The sequence below is a fragment of the Nannospalax galili genome, unplaced genomic scaffold, assembly GCF_000622305.1.
Source record: "Nannospalax galili isolate Female #2095 unplaced genomic scaffold, S.galili_v1.0 scaffold279, whole genome shotgun sequence".
In the NCBI taxonomy this organism is placed as follows: domain Eukaryota; kingdom Metazoa; phylum Chordata; class Mammalia; order Rodentia; family Spalacidae; genus Nannospalax; species Nannospalax galili.
The window spans coordinates 371315-395761 of NW_008343971.1; positions in this window are offsets into that span (position 1 = coordinate 371315).

Consider the following 24447-nt stretch of genomic DNA (forward strand, 5'->3'; position numbering starts at 1 on the left):
GATTTCTTAATTTTTTCATAATCTTTGCTTGAGTGGTCTAGTTCGTCCACTTTATCTTCCAGTCTTGATACTCTGTTTTCCATTTCATTCATCCTATTGGTGAGGCTATCTCCTGTCATTTCTAACTGGTTTACTGAGTGTTTCACTTCGTTCTTCATGTCGGTCTGAGTATTCTTCAATATTTCTAACTCTTTTCTGAATTCATTGAGAAGTTTATCCCTATCTTCCTTCGGTTCTTTGATTTCTTTTTTTGTGTGTTCTTTAAATTCACTGAATTCTTTTATCATGTTTATAATTGTTCTTTTGAGTTCCATGTCCTGCATTATCTCTAGAGGTTCTCAGCATACTCCTCTAGAGGACTATTGGTATTTGGTGGGGGCATATTATTTTGGTTTTTTTCATGTTGTTATTTTTTCTCTGTGATTTTTGATGTGTGAATGTTTTTGTAGTTTCTGATATATGTGTGAGATTCAAGCCTTCAAGTTTAGGTCTACTTCTTTTTATCAACTTTATGTGTCTTTGTGATTTACTGTTTTCAGAATGAAAGCCTGGTTCCTCTAAGCTTCCAGTTCTCTCTTTTGATTTTATATTGGAGTGGCCGCATTGCTTTTGTCTTCAGGAGTTCCCACAGAGGCCCAAGTCAGATGAGGATCAGATGCTCTCAGGCTTTCTCCTAAGGTCTGGATCCCTCCAATATATATTTTGACCTTAGGAATTTGGGGGTTGGACTGGCCTCTGGGGACTACTCTGAGGACCTGGGTTGGTCTGCATGCAAAGGACCAGGAAGAGGAAAGTTCAGCCCAGGCATCCAGGAAAGAGGCTGGCAGATTGTGTAGACCCTGGGAGGCAGAGGGCAGTGAGAGCCGGGCCAGGCCCAGAGAGCCCCTGGGGACTAGAGAAGGAATTGAGTAGGTCTGGATGCACAGAATCAGGAAGAAGTAGTGGTGGTTCCCCAGGTGTCTGGGGTGCCAAGACAAGGAATAAGACAGGACCTAGGCTAGGAGGAGAGTCTGGCAGGGGAGATGAGAGGGTGAGTGACGCTGGGAGAGTCAAGGAACAGAGGGCAGGATAGACTTACCCAGGAGAGAGGGGCCTGTGGGTCAGAGAGAGAGCTTGATTTTTTTTTTGTATTTCATACAGAACAGCTCAAACAATCTTAATTATCTTCATACCCTTTCCCCACTGTCACCCTCCATAGCCTCCTCCCCCCCACCACTGAATCCCATATACATGGTCATCCCTATTAAGACCCAGTGGACTGTCATTGTCCCAAAAGTTCCCCTGTGTAAGTCCATCCACTAAGTCTAGTTATCTAGAGTCCCTTGTTTTAGGAAGATCAGCTCTTCTTCATCTAGCAGTAATCAGTTGCCAACATTCCTTCAGATAAGTTTGGGTTCTGCTGTTCATTTTCCCAGTTCTATGCTGGATTATTGTTTGCCTAAGTTTGCCTAGGACTTGTGCATGCTGACACTATTGCCATAGAATCATATGAGCAGGTTACCAGGTACTTCTAGGACTCTGTTTCCCTATGGTCATGCACCTCTTCCCTGGCTCTTAAAATCTTTCTGCGCCCTCTTCCATGATGGTCCCTGAGCCGTGGGTGGGAGAAGTTTAATAAAGGGGTCCTGTGCAAGGACCAGTATTCAGCCAACTCTTGATCTCTACATTTTGGCTATTTGTGACCTTTTGTGTTCCTGGTTCTCCACTGTATGAGAAAGCTTCATTATTGAGAAATGAGAGATTCATTTTTGTCTTTTTGAGACAGGGTTTCCTCGTATTCCCAACTGGTAATCCCAGCACTTGGGAATCGGAGGCAGGCAGATCTTTGTGAGTTTGAAGCCAGCTTGGTCTAAATTTTATTTTTATTTGCATGAATGTATAACTGTGAACATGTGCACCAGAGTCCTTGGAGACCTGAAGAGGCCATTGGATCCCCTGAAGCTGGAACTATAGAGAGTTGTCAGCTGTCAACTGAAATGAATACTAGGAACTGAACTATGGTTCTCTGCAAGAGCAGAAAGTTCTCTTAACCACTGAGACATCTTTCCAGTCACCTAAGAACATTCTTAACTATATGTTATATCCTACAAGACTCAAATTATTTATATCATTATCATAAACTAAAATGGAGAGATTGTGAAGAATTTATGGTGTGGCACCACTAAGACACGTTAAAGAGATGCTTTAAGAGACAGCCTGACGTTTACCATTCATTGTTATATCAAGAATACACCTGAACGTTGTGCACCTCTTCTGTTAGGTGTCTCTCAAAACTGTGCTCCTAGGCAAGGGCTTTGTTCATGCTTTATTGAAACAGTATCTCCAACATTAAATGAGGAATTAGAAGTCAGTACCCATGCTTATCAGAGAATCTTGCCATTTGATCCCCAGACAGATTAGCACACGTATCTACTTTTTCTGATTGTTTGCAATAAAAAAAAAACATGCTGCTTTCAGTGCTTTGATATGTAGAAGCCCTGTATGCATACATTCATGAACTTTCTTAAACAGAGGGCAAGGAGGGGTGCTGAAGGATTAAGACCATAAACCCTGGTCACAAGAGGAACACATGGATCAGTGAAATTGCTTATATTAAAACCATAACTTTTTATATGCAAGGCTAGGTAAAAGCCTTTCGTTCAGATTATGTTCACATTGGAAAAGTCATTCCTACATTATGGCGGATAACTGCGAAACATTTTCAAATTCAGTCTCATATTCCTGCAGTTTGTCATGTACATGCATGCACACATCTACAGTGAATACAGAATGTATAGCTATCAGTTGGAAGGTAGATTTTCAAAAATGTAAGTTTGGTAAAATTAAAATAGAAGAAATTGCTAGGTGTTTTTGTAGACTCACAACGTGTCTATTTACATATTTATGCTATGTTTCTATTCAAAATGTACACTATTCTACATGAATTATATGAAACACTTTTTAAAATGTATTTATTTTATGTGTATGTGTATATGTATATGCCTAAGTGTATACTTATATGCAGGGGTCCAGGAGGCCAGAAGAGGGTGGCAGATTTCTTGGAGCAGGAGTTAAAAGCAATATGAGCCATCTGATGAGAGTGTTGGGAACCAGGAACAAGCACTCTGGAAGAGCAGCAAATTTTTCTACCCACTGAGCCATCTATTCAGTACTATTTCTGGTTACCTCTTAAACCATGTTTTTAATCATTGCAGCTTCAAGCTGGGGCTACTGAAGACAGGACTGCTAGAGAGCTATAGCTACATGGAGAATAAAAGATTAAATATTATTGATGTTGGTGTTAAGAAAAAGGGGCAGTTGCCAAAAAGTCAAACAAGGAATTTCTATGCAAAAATATGTCTGTTCGACCTCAGAATAAAAGAAAACTTGAATCTCACCACTCTTGACATTTTTAGTATATAAATCACATTCTTTTGATCAAAGTTAGATTCCTTTTTGTTGTTTGATTTTCTATCATTTAATGAAAGGATAATTTATCATGTAATTTTTGTTTTGTTAGGAAACCTCCAAAAGAATAACATGATTAAATTTTTATTTGTAACGATTCTCTAGGTGATGAAGAAAATAAATGGAAGAAAAACTTTAACTTCAGACTGCCCTGAAGATTCAGGAAACCACTCTTATTTGGTATTAACTTTGAAGGGTAAGGCTGGAGCTTCTACATTTAAAATCTAAATTGTTTAAGATTTGAGCTTTTTAAATGGGGCATTTAAATGTGTCAGTTTAGAATTGAAATTGACAAATGATCATTTAACTTTATTTAGACACTATTATTACTTAAAATAGATTAGGGAAATAAAATAGAAGACACTTAAGGACATTTTATGTAATATTTTATTGTAGTCGTATTATTGATTCAAAGGGAATTCTTGGTGTGGTAGTGGATACCTGCAATTAAAAAGACAAGTTTGAGGATAACCTGAGTTATCAAATGAGAATCTGTCTCAAACAAGCATGCAAAGAAGCTGGGAATTTTAAAAATTGGGTTCGCTAGAATTTACATTTTTCATCACATGAAAATTACATAGTTCCTTTCCACTTACAAGCATTACTTTGTGTTCCTGTGACCATAATGTATAACAGCTTAAGGGGGATCAATATTTGCTGAATCATGGTTTCAGGTTTTAGGCCAGGATGTCAGGGAAGGCCTGGCAAAACAGCTCAGGTCACAGTTATGAGAATGAATTGCAGAGGTTCCTCACATGTGGTAGAAGAGGAAGCAGGAAGTGTGACAGGAGCCAAGACCTGGGTATAACTTTCAGAGCCTCACCTCTGGTGACCTACTTCCATCAACCAGGCTCCACCTCCTAAAGATTCCACAGCCTCCCAGGAATGGCACCACTACCATGGAAACAAAATATGGTAATCCAGAGGATATTTCATAGGCAAACCATAATAATATTTGATTCCTAACTAGAACTTTTTATTCTTCTTAAAGATTAATTTATTATTATTTGTATATATGTTAGATTAATTATTATTTGTACATATGTATTTGTACATATTGTTACATATGTGTGTGTATGTGTGTGTGTGTATGTGTGTGTGTGTGTTTATGCATTTGTTAAGGTGCCTACAGAAGCCAGAAGACATGCTGGATCCCTTGAAGCTGGAGTTATAGATGATTGTGAGACACCAGGCTTGGGTGCTAAGAACTAAATTCTAGTCCTCTTAAGGAACAGCAAGCACTCTTAACTGCTAAGCCATCTCTGCAGGCCCATGCTGCCATTTTTTAAAAACTGATTCTTTGAAAGGAAGATACCCTTATCAAGAAATCAGCAAGCATCAATCATATTTCTTTAGGAGCATTAGCTTACATTTAGCTGGGCCAAAATATTTAACACGTCCTCCTGAATTGTATACACATTGATCTAGAAATTGCATTATGTATACATATTATTTATTGAAGTGAAAAAATTGAGAAAAATAGTTAAAACCAATATCGTGTTTTGTTTTGTAAGTTATAGTTTATTTGATCATATATATTTGCTAAATTTTCATTTTTTATTTATCATAAGAATGAACATGATTTGTGGATTCAATATGACACAAGAAATCTATCTTAGCAGAAAATGTCAAGAAAAGGTTATAAATTATGCACTATTATATAATAATGCACTATGTACTACTTCTGACAAATTCATCAGTTTTGTCATTTTTCCACTCTTCTATAAACCACTTAACTGAGCATTGATTTTAAAGAGCAATTTTGTTTTTCAGAGCAGTGTGACTGAATATTAAATTCTTCTTTATATTTATTAAACCCTACAAAATAATGCGGCCTCCCAATGGCTAACATTTATTTTATATAAAAACAGGCGAATTAAATGATGTTTGTCTACAGAAAAAAAATAGCTGATTGATTATATACAAAGAAATTTCTAAATGAAATCAATGGTAAGTAAAGAAGGGAGAGAAAATGGCAGAGATAGAAATATTGAGAACTGAAAATTGAAGGCGTTTGTTTCGTATTGAAGTGGTTTATTGACTTTCTTTTGTGTTTGTGTGTACATCCAGATGTGTGTGGCATGTGTGTATGCATGTTCATATGTATGTGGGCATACATACCCCTGTGTGCATGTCTATGTGTGTGTTATGTGTGCATGCATATTCATCTGTGACAAATATGTCTGTGTGTACATGCACATGTTTGTACTTGTACATCTGTGAGGTATATGTATATGCATGTTCATGTAGAAGCATACATAAGTGTGTTCATGTACATGTGTGATATGTTTATATGCATGTTCATGTGTGGGCATATAGATCTGTGTGTTTGAGCACATGTGTATGAATTGTGGAGGCCAGGGCTGACATTTACTGCCTTTCCTGAGTGCTTTCTACCTCATAGACTGAGGTAGGATGTCTTACTGGAATCCAGATCGCTCCATTTGGCTAGTCTGCATAGCTAGCTTTCTGTAATCTCCTAAATTACCTCACGAGCACGTGGATTACAGTTGGGTCATCCTGCCTACCCAACATTTTTATGGATCCTAGGGATCTGAACTCTAGTCCTCACACTTGTGGGACATTTTCGTTACGCATTGGGCCATTTTTCTATCTTCTTGTTTTTCCTTATACTTCCATTGTGAGTCAGTTATATTGTGATTATCTGTCAATAATGGATCTCACATGTTGAAATACATACTACCTAGTTATTGTTGCTTTCTGGGCCTAGTGAAAAAGAATTGTAGGTTATTAACTATGTCTTTGAAATGTATTGAAATACATTGCTCATAGTAATATCACTAAATTTTGCCAACCTAAGAGAAACTGAAGGAGTTTGCAAATAGTCAAAATGAGCACCTTGCTATTTTGAATACATTTATGATATCTTAAAACAAAAGAATGCAAATAGTGTAGACAACCCATAACTTTTACCAGAAAGTTACATGGACATTTTTCTGCTAAATAAAAATTATATGCAAAAGGTTACGAATTAATAATTTCTTCACATCAGACTTATCTAAAATTATGTGTTTTGACTCTGACATTAAGGATTATAAAGTGAGAAGAATGCAGATAATTAACTAATGCCTTGCCAATTTAATAAAATTCCATGGAATAAGAATTTTCTGGTGTGTGTGTGTGTGTGTGTGTGTGTGTGTGTGTGTGTGTTCTATTGCTTATCCCCATATGAGTAGTAATCAGGAAAAGGACTCAGGTGTTCAAAAACAACAACATTCCTCTTCAATGCTGTGTTTAGTTTAGTGAGAAAACCAAAGCTTTGCCGTATTTTACAATTTTCTTAGTTTGAAAACAGTTTTAAAAAGTAAAAAGACACTTCCACTCTATTTACCAGGTTTACATCATTAAACATTTGCACATAAGTTCTAAATATGGACGTGTGTCTTTTTTTGTCATCCTGTTTGGGCACAGCAAAAGTTAGTGGCTGCTAGGAAGAAATATATTACTCTGTTTACATTATAGTTGGGAACACAATAATGTGCAGAGACGATACTAACCAACTGAAACCTTGGGGATTTAGAGAAAAACTAAAGAGATGATGATTCAGAGAAGTCCCAAATCAGAGAGAAGGCAGAGTACCCAGGAATAACACTGAGAATTAAGAAAACTTCCTGAAGTAGGAATCCTTGTACATACCAGTGTGACAGTGGAACATCCAGAATATACAAAGAAGGCAAAAAGCAAAGAATCAAGAGACCAAATAACCCAATTAAAAGGCTATAGACATGAACAGAGTTCTCAAAAGACAAAATAGGCATGACTAAGAAATATCTTTAAAAGTGTTAAACATCCATAGTAACTAGGGAAATGCAAGTCAAAACTATTTTAAGATTTTTTTTTTACTTAGGATAGTAAATGTTTATTAGAATTAGAACTTTTCTTATAAATTGAAGATGTGTATGTACAAGGCAACACTGGTATCTGTAAACAATTGTTCACAAATTATTCCAGAAAATCACTCCCTTACTGTTCATATTATAAAATTTTTTTGAACATGACATAAGTTTATTTCAGATGTAACAGCAATGTTAAAAATGACAACTGTAATATTTAACTGCACCAAGTAAACTTAGCCATTTACGTGTTTTTTAGTTATCCCTCCCAACAACCGAGGGAGTTTTTCTTTTCCACCTCCACACACCACTGTTTCCCAATAGTTCTCTTTTTGGATGGCTTTCAATTATTTGGAGATACTTAGAAACTCTTTTCTCCAAATGGAAATTAATCTTGACAAATTATATATTGCATAAATTTCTCTCCATGGTAAAAACTATCTGTCCTAAAAAATATGGATATAGCCTGTTATCTTCCAGAATTACTATTTTACTTCAAGGGTTATTTTTATCATTTATTAAAAATTTTCAACATGGGATATTACTTACTTTAGTCTTTACTGATTCACAGGCAAATAGACCAGAGCCCAGTTGCTGTTTCTTCCACAATTTCCCGTATGGAAATGGGTGGAATTATTTAATGCAAGTTTGCTAGAAGACAGTTCACCCTACACACACTTAAAATTTAGGTTAAACCACTGAGTACCCCAGTCAGAATGTCTAAGATCAAAATAACAAATGACACCAAATGCTGTCAGGGATGTGAGGAAAGGGGAATTATTCATGCTGGTGGGATTGCAAATTGGTGCAATCACTGTGGAAATTGGTTCGTAGAACTCTTAAAGAACTAAAAATAAATCTACCATATGATCCTGTGATACCACTCCTTGACATGTACCCAAAGAATATAACATCTTAATGCAGAAGCACATGCCCAGTCATGTTTCTTAATGCTGCTCAACTTATGAGATGTCTGGGTACACAAACTTGATTAGATAGGAGGCTTTAACATACATGACAGAATGCATGAAACCCACTGGGTGGGCTATGGGTGGTGCAGATAGGGGAGAAGGTCTAAATATGATTAAGTTATATTTTATGAATTGCAGAAAATAAAAAATACATTGAAGAAAAACAAATGAATATTTGAAATGAATATTTAAAGAATGTAGACTTAGGTGATTTACAAATCTTATTTGTAATGTTTTATTTCTTTAATTTGTATAGATCTATAATAAAAGCAATGAAACATTTTTTTAAATTTTAAAAAAGAAGATTTGAAGTCAAGAGGAGGAGGTGTTGGTTTGTCCCGGGGGAACTTGGAGGACTGTAATGTGGATAAGAATAGAATATATTTCATGTATGTATAAAATTTTCAAAGAAAAATATTATGTAAAAAATAGAATTCTATTTTAGTTACCACCATTTAGCTCATTTTAGGTCAGAACTTGTCTTATTAAAAATTTTCCTCTGCTGCCCTTCCTTAGCATTTTATGTTTCATAATAATTACTTTATGAACCTTTGTTAAATAATAAACATTATTAGCTTGTTGATAATTTTCATTGCTAATGCTGATACAAAATTATATTTCTGAATAAATTATGATGCATAATTCTTTCAGTTTACCCCAGCAGATATTTTCATTCACTACTTGTATGTTTAGATTGTTCCTACATTCAAGTAATTATGAATGCTGGGTGGAGCCATGTCTTTCCAGTCATGCTTACTTCCTGTGGCCTATTTTGGAAGAATGTTCTTTGTAGACTTCATCAAGTTAATTTGGCACATGGTGGATAATGATGAACCCCCAAACCCAGGACCTAAAGTGTTGGTTTGGAAAAGATATGTGGGCATATTGGCACAAAGGCCACTCATTTTGTTTTTTTAATGGTCATAAGAAGAAACAAGTCAAAGGTGATTGCTAGAGCCTCAATCCAAAGAATTTCAAGGATTGTTGACAACCACCAGATCCGGGAAGAGGCATGGAAGGAAGTTTAATCACCTGCAAAGGTGAATTTTGGCCTCGGGAGCTATGATAGTCTAAATTTTTGTTATTCTTAAACCATCTTTTTTTTTTTAATTTGTCACAGTAGTTATAGGAACCTAATATAAAGGTAATATGATTGTATACCTTTATAAGCTGTCATCAAACTCTTTCTCTTTGAGCATTTCCACATTTTCATATGAAAGTTATAATTATACCATATTCTATCCAGCACTTGTTAGAATTGATCTTTTAATTTTGCTAATTCCTCTGTGTGCAATGTATATAACTGTGTCTTCAATTTTGCAGTTATATAATGATCAACTCTGTTTGACATTTTATTTTTAATCATATTTATTTAATTTTATGAATGTGTGTATATTTGTGTGTGTGTGTGTGTGTGTGTGTGTGTGTGTGTGTCTGTGTGTAAATTTGCCAAAGTGCACATGTTGAAGTCAGAAGAAAACTTGTTGGAGTCGGTTCGCTCTTCCTTCTGTCATATGGATCCCTGGGGATTGAACTCAGGTCTCTCTAATCTCGGTGGCAAGCAGTTTTACTCACTGCAGCATTCTAGCTGGCCCATGGTGAACATTTTGTTGTGTTTATTTGCAATGCAGATATCCAGGAGAGTCTACTAATGTTTCTTCAACATTTTCTCAGGTCATTAAAATCTATTATCTTTGTCTACCCTCCCATTACCATTCAGAGAATTTGTTGATTGTTGTAACATTTTTTTTTGGCTTTTTATAAAAGAGAATGTCCTCAACTGGAGATGTTACTACCTCAGAAAATGAACTTCTAGAATTACAACTGTTGACCATGATGCCTATCAATTTGTTAAAATATTTCTTGTTTCAATAATGCAATTTCAGGGGTGAAAATAAACCTTACTTCCAAGAATTCTAAGGATATATATTAATTTAAGAAATTACTTTAAAATATTTGTTTTAAAATATTTATCTTAATTTTTTATCTGTGTGCATGTACACATGTCTTCTGAGGCCATAGTTGTATGTCAAAACCTTAGAGCTATAGTTACAGGCTGTTTGAACCACATTACATGAGCACTAGAAACTGGCTCCTGGCCTTTGCAAGACCAGCAAACACCCTTAACTGCTAAGCCATCTCTCCAGTTCATTAAAATTCTTAAAGTGGAAATTAAGTCAACTGAGCTATATTGTCTTTTCAACAAGTTTCTTTTTTATCTTCCAGTAAAGTACTTGTGCACAATTTTTTTGTATGAACACTGATAATTATATATTTTTTTCCTGCTCGACACATGATGGATTTTATCACTGTTTTTATACTCCTACAAGACTCGATATCTGTGATGATACAATCAACGTTTCTCTAAAACTTTTTTTTCCATTTGTCCTAATTCAAAAAGATGAGCAACATTTTTTCCCTTCCATATGGGCTGGACTCAATGGGCTTTTGTTCTTTGTCTCATAGCTTCTCTCTGCAGCCTAATGAAATGCTGCATGGCTCAGCTCTGGCACGTGGCTTCTAGTCCATGCTTGCTTCATGCCATATGTTGAAACATCATAGGATATGAAAGGATGGAGAAGCAGAAACAAAAGTAATTTCATTATCCATTTCTCATGCTTTATTTCCTCTTACTTTGTTCAAAATATTTCCTATATTTAAAAAAACAATCTGTAGGATCTGTACCAATTAATTATTGTAAATATAAAATATAAAGACCAAGTTCTGTCTTCCACGATTTGACACACAAAAGAGAAAATAGAGAACGAACATAATTTTTCCTCTTTGAAAGAGAAACCTTCAGAAAACTAAAAACAACCTACTTTCTTGACTTTCAACACAAGAACATGAGAAAAAATAACTACTTATTGTAACTACATAATAACCAAGAAATCTCTAAGTTGCTTACATATTAACTAGATTTTCCATCCAAGCTGTTTGAAAACTGTATCTTTCCTGGAAGATTTCAATATTCTGCACAAATTCTACTAAAACTCTAATCAAAAGCTCTCTTGATTTTTCATTTGCATATAGAACACTGCTAATCCTTCATGAGTAGTTTTTCCAGCTATTGCTGCATTTACATTTGTCTTTTGTCTGTAGGCTTCCTGGTCGTCTTCTGAGAATCAATGTGTGCATTTGAATTTATCATGCGTCTAGGGAAAGGAGCTTCAAAATATTGGCAATGTGATTTTGTGAGGGAATGTGACAGGTCACTGAGAAGTCAATAAAGATGGCACACTTCCTACTTCTTGGTCTCTGGCAGGAAAGCCTCATTTTTAATTCCAGGAGTAATTAAAACCTGCTTAGAATCACATAGACCATGACACCTCATCATTTATTCTTGTGTGCGTGTGTGTGTGTGTGTGTGTGTGTGTGTATTCATGCTTTGACACATGAGTTGAGGTCAGAGGACAACTTGAGGAAGTCAGGGAATGAATTCTTTCCATTCACCTTGCAGATCCTAGCAAGTAAAATCAAGTTATCAGCATCAGTGGCAAGTGTCTTTATCTACTGAATCATTTCACCAGCTCCAAATCATTTCTATATGAAATTTTCTTGGTTAATATCCTTCCCTTAATACCATTACAATTCTAATATGATATGTAATTTATTAGCCTTCGAATTGTATGTGTAGACCCATTGTGGCCTATAAACATGATGGACCATAATAGTTAGGAACCAGTACCCTTAGATTAGAATCTTTTCTTGCATATGAGCAAAGGGGATTTCAGCAAGCTACTTTAGTCTCACAATTTACTTTTCCATTTTAAAATGTCCTCATCTGTAAAATAGGAAAGCAACAGTGCATAGCTCCTTCAATTTGGGGAAGAAAGAGATGACAAATATGAAGTTTTCAAAAATTTTCTAACAGTGAAATATTTAATGTGAACTATTTTTATTTACATATGCATATATGTGCATGTGCTGTGTTATATATACATATAACACAACAATATCATAACCAATGATTGATTAGAATCTGAAGCATACATTTAAAGCAAAATATCATTTGTGTTAGCTTTTCCAAATGAAATGCTCAAATTGAAATCTAACAACATGAATATGAGATCTATGAAGAAAACTCTAAATTCTGATGAATGTAAAGCAATGATCATCAAATGTAGAGATACACCATTTTCATTGATATGATGGTACAATATTGTCAAGATGTCAATTTTTCCCAAATTTGTGAATAGATGCAATGTGATCCCATATAACATTTTATAAAGCTATTTTGCACATATTGACCAACATATTCAAATATTTATAAGGAAGGATAAAAAGTTCAGACTAGACAATTTAGTATTGAAATATAGCACAGTTAGAGAGCTGGTTATCATGTGACTTTAAGTCTGAACAAAGTGTCAGATATTGTCTGTGCTCAGATTTTGTTTTTCTATTTCCAGCAATTATTTGCTTTATTGACTTTCATCTTATAACTAAAGAGTCACCACCAATGTCAAGGTCATTGGTTTGTTACCATGCAAACTTCCAAATGTCTCATAATCATTGTCTTGAATTTTATATTTAGAGATACACTGTATTTTGAGGGTCTATTTCTATTTTTTCTATATGTAAGTTTAGTTCTTTCATTGTTGAAATGTGTTGAAAAGGCTCCACTTTCCTATTACATTGAATCTGCGCCTCTGTCATAGATGTTAGTTATACTATTGTTAGATCACAATTTAACTTAAAGTCACAAATAAACTTTATATTCTTCAAGTTATTTTAAATTTATGAATGTTTATATTTTCTTTATGTGATATAATGTGGTTAATGTTATCTGTGCACTTAAGAGGAATGTGTGTTCTGCCATTGTTTTGTATCATATGAAAGTCAGTTTTATGAAGTTAGTTAACAATGTTATTTCATCCTTCAACCATGTTTACTTTATGCATATTTTTTATTTCAACTGATGAGTATTGAATGATCCAGTTGAAACTGTGGATTCATCTATTTCTCCTTGTAGTTCTACACATTTTTCCTAATGTATTTGTATTACTTGTGCTAGGTACATGTACACTGAGATTGTTTTTGGTGAATTAGCCTTTTATAAAAGTCCTTTGTAATGCTACATTTATTTTTCTCTCAGAACATGTTTGCTCCAAAAATTTCATACAGCACAAAAAGGGATAACTTTAGATTTTTCACTAGTGTTTAGATGGTTCATACTTTCCATTCTTTTATTTTGTGATTTCAGGTTATTTAATTTTCCTTCCTTTTAATTGGAATGCTTAGAAAATTTATACTGAATTTAGATATTAGTATGGTTAGGTTTCATTCTACCACTTATAATCCCCTCTTTTTCCTCTTTGTAATCTTAGATGGCATGCTATTTTATTTAGAAATGATTGTATTCCAATACCTCATAAAATTTAATTCAGGCACTTGAATTATTAAATCAAAGTTTCATGATTCTTGACTTCCTAAAGTGAGTTAGAGCATAAAATATGCCTGGATAGTTTTAAAAAACCAGAGGGAACCATATTAGTCCAACAACCTACTGACACATTATACATACATTATCTCTACATAAGTCCATATGTATAGCTAAAGGCTGCATAACAAGAAACAGTGCCAGACCGGAGAAACCTTCCTTTGAGTTGTTGGCCAGGGAAGTCCAAGGAACCCCCAAAATTACACAGGCTATTTCCACAGTCCTTGATGGCCTCCCGGAACTAGAAATTAAGACCCTACTGCCTAACACAGAGCATACTTTGAACATAGGATTTGGAGAAATAGAGCTGCAACAGACCTTCAACCACTTCCCCTGAAGGCTAGCTCTCATAGCTTTAGAGAGTGCTATGAACATGCCAAGGGAAAACATCAATGGATGATCGAACACCAGCTTCAAGGCCAAATAACCACATCAATGGCCAGTGTGGCATACGTCATTGGTGCAGTAGTGGTACTCTTTACTTGGTGGCAATCAACAGCTACCTAATTTGGCTAAACATTCACTCAAAGGGAGGAAAGTCAAGTATGGTAATGTAAACATAACCTAATACACACTGCTGGACACTCCAAGACTGTCACATTGTTAGGCGAATGTATTTCTTCCTATTGCAAAATATGTATTTACAGACAAATATCCCAGTCACCATTCATCAAAGAAACTCATTTTGCACCAGTTAGACATTATTACCTAGTACCACAACTGGTCACACATGGACATTGTCTATGAACTGCCCAGGCCTAAGTGATACATCTATAATGCAACATCTACACCTAAGACTCATGGGATATAGAACAGGGATAATGACAAGGACACTAATGAATCTCTCATTTCTCAATAATGAAGATTCCTCATGCAGCAGAAGGGCAAGAACACAAAAGATCACAAATAGCCAAAGTGCAGAGATCAAGAGTCTGCTGAATGCTGGTCCTTGGACAGGATCCCTTTCTCCCACCCAAGGCTCAGGGACCATTGTGGAAGCACGGGGGGAAAGATTGTAAGAGCATGACCATATGGAAACAGAGTCCTACAAGCTTTTGGAAACCTGCTCATATGATTCTATGGTAATAGTGTAAGCATACACAAGTCCCACGCAAATTCAGGTAGACAATAACCCATCAGAGAACTGAGAAAATGAACAACAGACCTCATTCTTATCTCAAGGAATGTTGGCAACTGTTTACTGCTAGATAAAGAAAAGCTGATCTTCCTAAAACAAGAGACACTAGATAGGCTAACTAGACTTAGTGGACTAAGTTGCATTGGGGAACATTGGAGACACTGACAACCCAGTGGGCCTTAAGATGGATAACCGAGTATATGGGCTCCAGTGGTGAGGGTATGGGAGGGTGCCAGTGGGAGTGGGGGTATAAAAATGATTAAGATTGTTTGAGCTGGTCTGTATGAAATACACAAAAATTCAATAAAAATTATGCTAAAGTTAAGATGAAATGTGCTGTAGAAACATAATGAACAGAGAATTTTATGTTTCTTAGTATTTGCAATTATTTACCTATTGCAAAGATTAGATTTATGTTAATAGTGATATTTCTTCATCAACTTTCATTTAATTCATTTTACCAATGCAATCTGGAAACCACATGTCTTTGAATCTGTCAATTGTTTTAGCTTTGCACTCATTGCAATTAACTTTATTAATTCTATACATTCCTTCATAGTCAATATGTATGCATATTTTTTCCTCTGACAAATAGATCTATAATGTTTTGTAGGTAATGTTTTGTGTCATAAAATAATAACACCAAATGTGCTTTGTAAAGTAAATTTATTTTCCTAAGGGTTGCAAGTTTCTATAGCAACTGGGTGATTGAATACATTTCATATGTAATGGGTATTTTGTAATTTGTACAGGTGTAATACCCTAAAAGCTTATAGTTTATCCGATAAATTAGTTTTATTATATATCCCAAGTCTGATCATATTCAACGGGCTTTGTTCTTCTGATTCTCACTTATTATTTAGGCTTGAATTTAACTTAGGATAAAGAGAAGTGCCCTTGCCTTGTAGGATAATTTCCCATTGTATGGACTGGGCAACTCTACATGGTTAAATTCATATTTTACCAGCAGATTCTCCAGCATAAAAAATGACTGACATGGAGAAGAAACTTGACTTAATGCTTGGTAATGGAGGTTCTGAGAAATGAATCACTGAGGCCAGGGGAAGAAAAAAGGAAGTACGCCCTTGATGTGTGCAACCGTGAATATGTTCTCTTCTAGACATAGGTTATGCCTAATGTGAAGACCTTGTGCTTGGCTTACCCAAGTTAGTCTTCCACTTAACTAAATGAATAGAGCAGAAATGAAATGTCAATTTTTCATCTTTCAGTAGGAAAAATCCACAAATGCATATGCATACACTCATGCAGGGAAGAAGCAGCTATAACAAGCACAAGGATAGCATGGATAAAATTTTGAGCAATTTACTATTTTAACAGTAACTAGAATATATCGCTACATATCATTAATCCATCTGTAAATATTTAGTGCATAAGAAATAATAGAGAATTCAAAGAAGTTGCTAAGAGTAAACCATAAGCATTCTAGTATTTAATTTCTCATTATAGATCTCAAGACCTCAATTTAATATCACTATTAATATAAATCTAATCTTTGCAATAGGTGAATAATTGCAAATACTAAGAAAATGGAAATACATGTTGCTTTATCATTCTTAGGTATTTTAGAAAGTCTGGGGAGAGAAAAAAGTTAATTTCATATTATTTTCTACTTAAATATATTTACTTAATATATTTGCTTTTGTTCCTTTATTATTAATTGTATGTATTTATATGCTTCCAAATACAAAGTTGTTGTATAGACTTGTCTTCTGCTTGGCAAGCTAGTCTGGCAAGCAGTGGGATAGATGCCTCCTTCTCCAGCTGGGATTCACCTGCTTGCTTCAGTTACCACAAACTAATTTGACCACAGGCACTCTGTAGGAGGGGAGGGGCAGAGGGTGTCATTCACCCCTCCCATCCAATCAGTTGGCCTTAACTGCATGAGGGGAAGGGGCTAAGAATATATAAGCTGAGCATGGCTCTTACCATTTTGTGTAGCTGCTGTAGGATCTATGTTTTGGTGTGGACTTTCCAGCACAGCCTTAAATGGGGAGGCACCCACTCTTCTGTAAAGAACCCCCACCCCCTGCTCATTTAGTAAGCCCAATAAACTCATTAAGATTTTCCAAACTGTAGTTTTGGAGAATTCATACCTCAGTTTGTCATAAAGATGGTGGGTGGAGGGGTTCTGAAGCTGGGCATGCCTCTCAGAAGTAATTTTTAGAACAGAAGTAGTTATAAAGTTGAACAACTGTGCAGCAACACAATAAATAAATATCAGTTCTTATTTTTCCTTTAGACTTTTCAAAAAGCAGTTCTCCATCACAACTTGAATTATTAAACCCAAATTTTTAAATGAAATTTAAGGAAAATAGATTCTCAAATTTAAATAAGCTACATACAGTTGAAGATCAATCAACCCATCCAACATTTATCAAAAACCTGTTGTAGGGCCAGATTTATACACCTTTAATCCCAGCAGTCAGGAGACAGAGGCAGGAGGGCTCTCTGTGAGACTGAGAACAGTTCCGGTTACATAGTGAGTTTAAAGACAGCTGGGGCCATAGGGAAACCCTGTTTTCAAAAGACCAAAAAAAATTATAAAGTCATCATTATGTCAGTTAACAGTAACAAGACATTGAAAGAAATTCATCTTTTCTCTAGGGATGGGGAGGAAAGTTATATGTGAAGTTTTACATACAAAAGATGCATACACACTTGCAGAATAAACAAGGATGGATAGACTCATGTCAGAAAAGAGTATATGAAAAGGAAACTTGATTTTATCATATCATCAGTTTAATGGTGAAAGGAAATTGTCAACTTGCCGGATTCTAGACTCCTCTGGGAAATTAGCCCCCAAGTGGGCCTGTGGGAAGTTGTTTTGATTATAACAATTGAGGCCGGAAGACTGGGCATTGTGGGTGGCACCATTCCCTGGATGGGCTCCAGGACTGTGTAACATGGAGAAAGCAAGCTGAGCATTCATGTGCACTCATAGTTCTACGCTTTCCAAATGCGGATACAATGTGACTAGTTTCTTCCAGCTCCTGCCATCTTGACTTCTTGGCCATCATGGACTGTATCTTGAATTGTGAAATAAAAACACTCTTCCATTCTTATGTTGCTTTTCTCATGGTATTTCATCACAGTAGCAGGAAAAACAGCTGAAAGAAGCAGTAAGAATTTATTAATAATTTAACCATAGAATTAATATACTCCAAATAACATTTCAGAAAATATCTACTGGATATCATATCAAGGATTTGAGTAGGCAGAAAAACACCCGAGGCAAACATGAAAGTTATTAAGCTATGACATTATTTTAGGGCCTTCCATATGATGTTTAGAGGGGAGGTTAAGAAAATGGATATAATTTTGAAAAAAACTAGAAGTTATAGTCATAACTGTTTTTGGTTATTTGTCTTTAATTATTATTGTTTGTTTTAAATCTTTTCAGCCTTTTGAGATAAGAAAATGACTTTATCCAGTGGAGAATTATGGTATAGGTTTTCATAAGTAAGATTTATATTAGAAGTTAATGGATTTGAGATTGCAGCTGATTTTAGCTTCACTGATACTTTAATTTTCCTCAGTGTCTAGGAGATTATTTAAAAGTTTTTATATCAAGACTCAGATCTAATATGTTTTTAAGATTTTTTTCAACAACTGCATCTAAACATTGTGCAGTAAGTCTCTATATTTCTAAATATGTGATAAAAGCCCTTTTCGTGTGTCCATCTTAACAAATTCATATATCATTCACATAGATATTTGGGCTAATAAAATAATTGTCTTTTTATTTGTTTTTGCCAGCCTCGGATTCATTTATACAAACAGAGCAGCATATGACCAGCCCTGTCCAGAACACTTAGAGGTAAATGGAGCCTTCTGTCCTCACACAGCTGAGAGTAGAACATGAGCCTAAACTCACAATTGTATCTTAGTTTGAGCCATTACCTTGACTTTTGGAAATCAGAGCCTGAGATGTTTGCATATGTGAACACCAGCATGCTTTCATGTTGGGGTGTGTGATATAAACAAGGTAACTGTTCTAGAGACTGACACTCTTTGATAACTATGCCTTAGGTTTTTGTGTTTTACCTTAATTCTGATGGCCTTGGTGTCTGCATTCATGGCCTTTGGGCTATTGGTCTAAACCTTTAGGTCTTTCTGGTTGTGTTTCTTAACAAGGTGATCCTTAGGACCTTAGGGTCTATTCCAATAAGAGTTTCATACAGTTGTGATAATGGTTGTGGATGCTGTTTCTGTGCCATTATCAATATTAACAGGTTGTCACATGATTCTTGGACATGGCAAGGGCTGCTCCATAACCTGGGGTTCTGAAGGAATTGGAATTGGAAACAGAAAGGTGGCTGGTGTTGGGAATAGCTACTATTTGTATAACAAAATGTTAGTTTAAAGAAAATGCCTCATTCTCCATCTTTCTCATTTGAGATTTGCTGTGCTTCCACCTTTCAACTGAGGTACAGAAGAAAAACCTCTTATTGACGTTGTATGCACGTTTTTCATTCAAACATCTGACAACACTGTACTTTATAAAAGATTGTTAATTCTATGAGCAAAATCAGTTATATCATAGTTTATGCTTTCATTTTGGAGTACTTGGCACCATTAGTGGTGTTTGAGGTACCAGACACTATTCTTTCTCTTGGAGAGAGTTCTTATAAATCTTTTCAGAAGAGAACGGAATAAACAAATACAAAATGGAATCATCTACTAGTGGTAATTTGTATTTAACTATTTCAAAGAGAAAATATTATATCACAGTTTCAATGACAATGGGGTTATGGAATGTAGACTTTGAATGGGCCAAAAAGAGCTTCTTTCAATCAGCATGTAAGCCAAAACCTGAGAAGTTTGATTTTGAGATATATTTGAGTGATTACTCTCATTTATATTTTAAAGTACATATATAGATTATAATTTATATTTTAATACTCATCAATACATTATTCATGATTGATTGGTGCAATGCTTACTGATATTGTTGAATATTGTTTATGGAACTGTATATACTTGCTCATTTATATAAAATTGGAATATAATTTTAAGTAGGATAAAATGCATCAAAGGATCTTTGAATACCAAGTTTTTGTACCATTATTTGTATATTCTATCACATCTGTTTTTCAGACTTGTCTAATAAACCAAACCTATGTAGCTGTCAGCTTTCCCTCAAATGGAACACACAAACACACTTATCAAGACACTGTTTATTCATTTCTTCATTTGCAATTTATTTACTGTATTGGTACCCCACATTATGAATGTGTGCTAATTTGTGAAAAATTTCAACTGTGACCTCATATATGTTTCCTTGCCAAGATTCATCACAATGTCTAACCTTCAGTACACTTTGGTTTAATAGGTTTTGTTGTTTATTTGAAGAAGGGTTTCACTATGTAGCTCTGTCTGTCTGGAGCTCATTATGTAGACCAAGTTGACCTCAAACTCACAGGGATCTGGCTACCTCTGAGTGCTGGGAGTAAGAATAAATAAACGATAGACTAAATGCAGCATTCAGCTCTTGAAGACAAACAGGCAATAGCTAAATTTTTCATTTATAGGTTGCAAATCTATCATTTTGTAACTTCAGTTAAAATGTAGCTCAGTCTGGCCAGATACAAGGAGGTATTCATGGACTGAAGACATGTCTCAGCAGTAAGAGCACTGGCTGCTTTTACCTAGGACCTGGGTTTGATTCCCAGCATCCACATGGTGGCTAACAACTGTCTATAACTCCTATTCCAGGGGATCTGGAGCCCTCTTCTGACCTCTGTGTCATTGCATGACATGGGTACACTTACACACATGCAAATAATATACTCATTCATATCAAATAAAAATCATAAAATATTTTTAAAAGCAAGGAGCTATTCACAATCTTATTCAATTTATACTTACCTTTTTCTCATGAAACAAAATCTAAAGTTATTCATAATTATCTCATTGTGTTCATTTGAGCTATTTTTATACTTTCACTTGTTAATCTATATTCTACCATGTCCTATTTCATTCTATGTCTCTCATGACTTGGCATTGGCCGGAAGATTAAGTAGCTTTATTCATCACAAACTTGCCCCTATGATTCTGAATGCAGTATTATGGAAAAAGGTTAAAATTATCTGAGGTCTTAATATCTCATAATGATCACCTACATCATCTCTGGGCTAGAAAGATGACTCATAGTTAAAAGTATATACTGCTGTTTACAAGATCAGACCTCGGTTTCCAGCACCCAACTTGAGCAGCTCAAAATAGCCTATAACTCCAACTCCAGGGGATCTAATATCTTCTGGCCTCTATGGAAACCTGCACTCACATGTACATATTCACACCTAGACACATACATACCAATAATTTACAAATAAATCTTAAAATAAGAAGTTTTCCTTTGTCTGTGTTCTTGAAATGCATCCTGGAATAATGTCTTAAGTTTGCATTCAAAGCATCATGAAAGGCTTGTAGCACAAATGTGAGAGTAGATGTCACTGCTGTTGTCTCCAAACAAAATATAGGCTGTCATCTTCTGTAGCTATGCACCCTGGAGATATAATCTTATCCAAAGTGTTTTATTTTTGAACATTAAATTAAATGCCTTCAACCATTCAAGAAAAGGAAAGTTTAGTTTTTAAGGGTCCAGGGATTGTTTAGGTGTTCAGTCAAGAGGAAACAATTATCAAGCAAGCCTTCCAAGTAATACAGTTAGAAAATCACTCTAACTTTTGTCAAACATTATAAGAAGTAGCTTATCATAAACATACTTCTAGTTCACAGAGCTTTTCACAGCTGTCTACAGGCTTAATAATAAAGTGGACAGAAGGGCTGGAGAGATGGCTCAGCAGTTAAGAGCACTGGATGCTCTTACAGAAGAGCTGGGTTTGATTCTTGGGACCTACATGGCAACTAACAACCATCTATATTTCCAGTTCCAGCAAAATCTGATGCCTTTTTCTGATCTCCTAGGGCTTTACATGATATGGGTGAACTTTCATACAAGTAGACAATATACTCCTATACACGAAATAAAAATAATATATAAAAATAATGTAAAAATAAAGTGGATGCAGGCACACAGAGAATAGGACATACAGAGGAACTGAAAAAGCAGTGAGAATAAGAAGCCATAAAGTAGGCAATCTACCAGTTACTACATGGCAGTCAGGGCATAGTGACCACAAAGCCAAGCTAAATCATGGGAATATCCTGAAGTCCACAGGACTCTGAAAAATAAAACAAATCGGGGTAAATTCTCAGTGAATAAAGATGTTATTTTGGCTAAAACTTCTTTCAGACTCATATACTCTCAGGAGCCTAAATATGCTAGATAGAAGAGAAGTGGGTCGAGAATAAGTATCTGGGGACTACACAGTTAAAAATATTTATTTAAAACTTTGGTTCTTAGGGCAGAAGAGATGGTTCAGGGGTTAAGAGCATGGGCTGTTCTTACAGTTAGTCCCAGGTTCAAATCCCAGAACCCACATAGTGGCTAATAACCATCCATTACTCCAGATCCAGGGGATCCGGATCCAACGCTATCTTCTATTCTCCGAGGGCAGTGCATGACACAGGTACACTTATATACATGCAGGCATAACATTCATGTATATAATAAAAAATGAATGAATGAATGAATAAATAAATAAACAAATAAATAAATAAACAAATAAATAAATAACAATAGCTTTTAAAGTGGATATATGTAACATCATAAATAAATAAAACATAAAGTAAAACAATTGATCTTGTCTTTGGTGCCTGAGACTGTTTAAGCAAAGAATTAGATATAGAGTAACCAATGAAATCTGCTGTTATAACTGTGACTCCTAAATAGGAAAAGGGTTAAACATAAGGGAGCCTCAGAAATTGCAGCTATATTTTGGTAGCTATGTCTTCTGATGGTCGGAATGTATCTTTGTGTTTCAACATCCTTAAAGCTGTAGTCATGTTTTTCCAGCATTATCAGAAGCTAAGGGTCCAGTGGATTTTTTTCCCAAATGCCACACATGATTGGGCACAGAGTCTGCATCTTCAGAAGATTCAGACTTCATCATGTCATTTACACTGTAATTTTAATTTTTTCAGACTAAGAATATATATATATAAATATTTCAGTCTAAGAATATTATATTTACATTTAAGATAATTAAAGGTAAACACATTGAGATAAGAACAAAAAATATATATATCAAGTCAAATTTGTTTCCCCAAATGCCCTTCAGTGTGCATCCATCCACTACTTCTTGGTTAAACTATGGTCAGAGTTAAAGAGACTAACTCTCCTTTTCCCAGCAGTTATCTTTTGTGAATAATTCCTCATACTCGGTTGGGGTGTCTTACCCACTTATCCAGGATTAGGCTGGGATTTTAACAAGCTTGAGCTTACATGGGACTTGTGCTTGCTGTTACCATTGCTGTGATTTCTTATGAGTAACTGCCCAACTGCAGGGATACTGCTTCATCGTGGACATCAACCACTTCTGGCTCTTACACACTTTCTGTGCCCTTTTCTCAATGATTCCTGAGCCTTGGAAATAACTCCTGTGAGTGTGTGTGTGTGTGTGTGTGTGTGTGTGTGTGTGTGTGTCTGTTTACCCTATGTGTGAAGGTACCCAGAGGGCAGAATAGGGTATTAGATACCCTGGATCTGGAGTTACAGTCAGTTGTGAGCCACCTGACAAGGGTGCTAAGATCTAAACTCAGGTCCTCTGAAAAAGCAGTGTGTGCTATTAAGTTCTGAGTCATCTCTCTAGTGCCAGATCACTTTTAAAATCATTACATTGGTCATAGCAGGATAGCTGTAAATGTCAGGGAGTGAAATGGTATTTTCAGTATAGATATAGATATCTCACTGAATGTAATGGAATGTTCAGAAAATGTGAAGCAAATAGTGAGTTTTTTCATGTCCATTAAGATTATTGCTAGGGTGATGAGTTTTAAAAGTAGCAGCAGCAAATTCAGTGTAGTATCTTCAATAGTTCATTGAAAGTAATATCCGTGGCTTTTAGAATATCCATGTTTATTAAACATTCAGATCTCTGCCATAAGAACTGTTTAATTGAACTTTATTTAGTGTATACATAGTTAATGATGCCAAAATGATATATAATTCAATGATATATAATTAAAATGATTAACTCTGTGAGATTTCCTAAGATGTATAATTTAAAGATATCTTCATTTTGTAATTTTTGTTGTTAGTCTGTGATGTGTGTGTTAGTGTGGTATATGTATGTGTTTTTATGGGAGTTTGCATGCATGCATGGAGCTATGCATGGACATGCAATTGAATGCATGTAGAAGTCAGAGACTGATGTCTGGTGACTTCCTTGATTGTTCACATCTTATTTTTTGAGAGAGAGTTTTATGCTGAACCTGAATCTCATCAATTTGTCTATGTTGATTGACAGGTGAGCTACAGGAATCTTCCTGTTCACATTTTCCCATGCCAGGAATTACAGACACATGGCACCATGCCTTGCTTTTCACATGGGTGCTTAGGATCTGAATTAATTGCCTTATTATTGTCCAGCAGCCACTTTAAAAAAAAACTGATTCATCTCTTCTGCTGAAATATTTCATTTTTAAATTAAGGGATTGTGAAATAGAGAA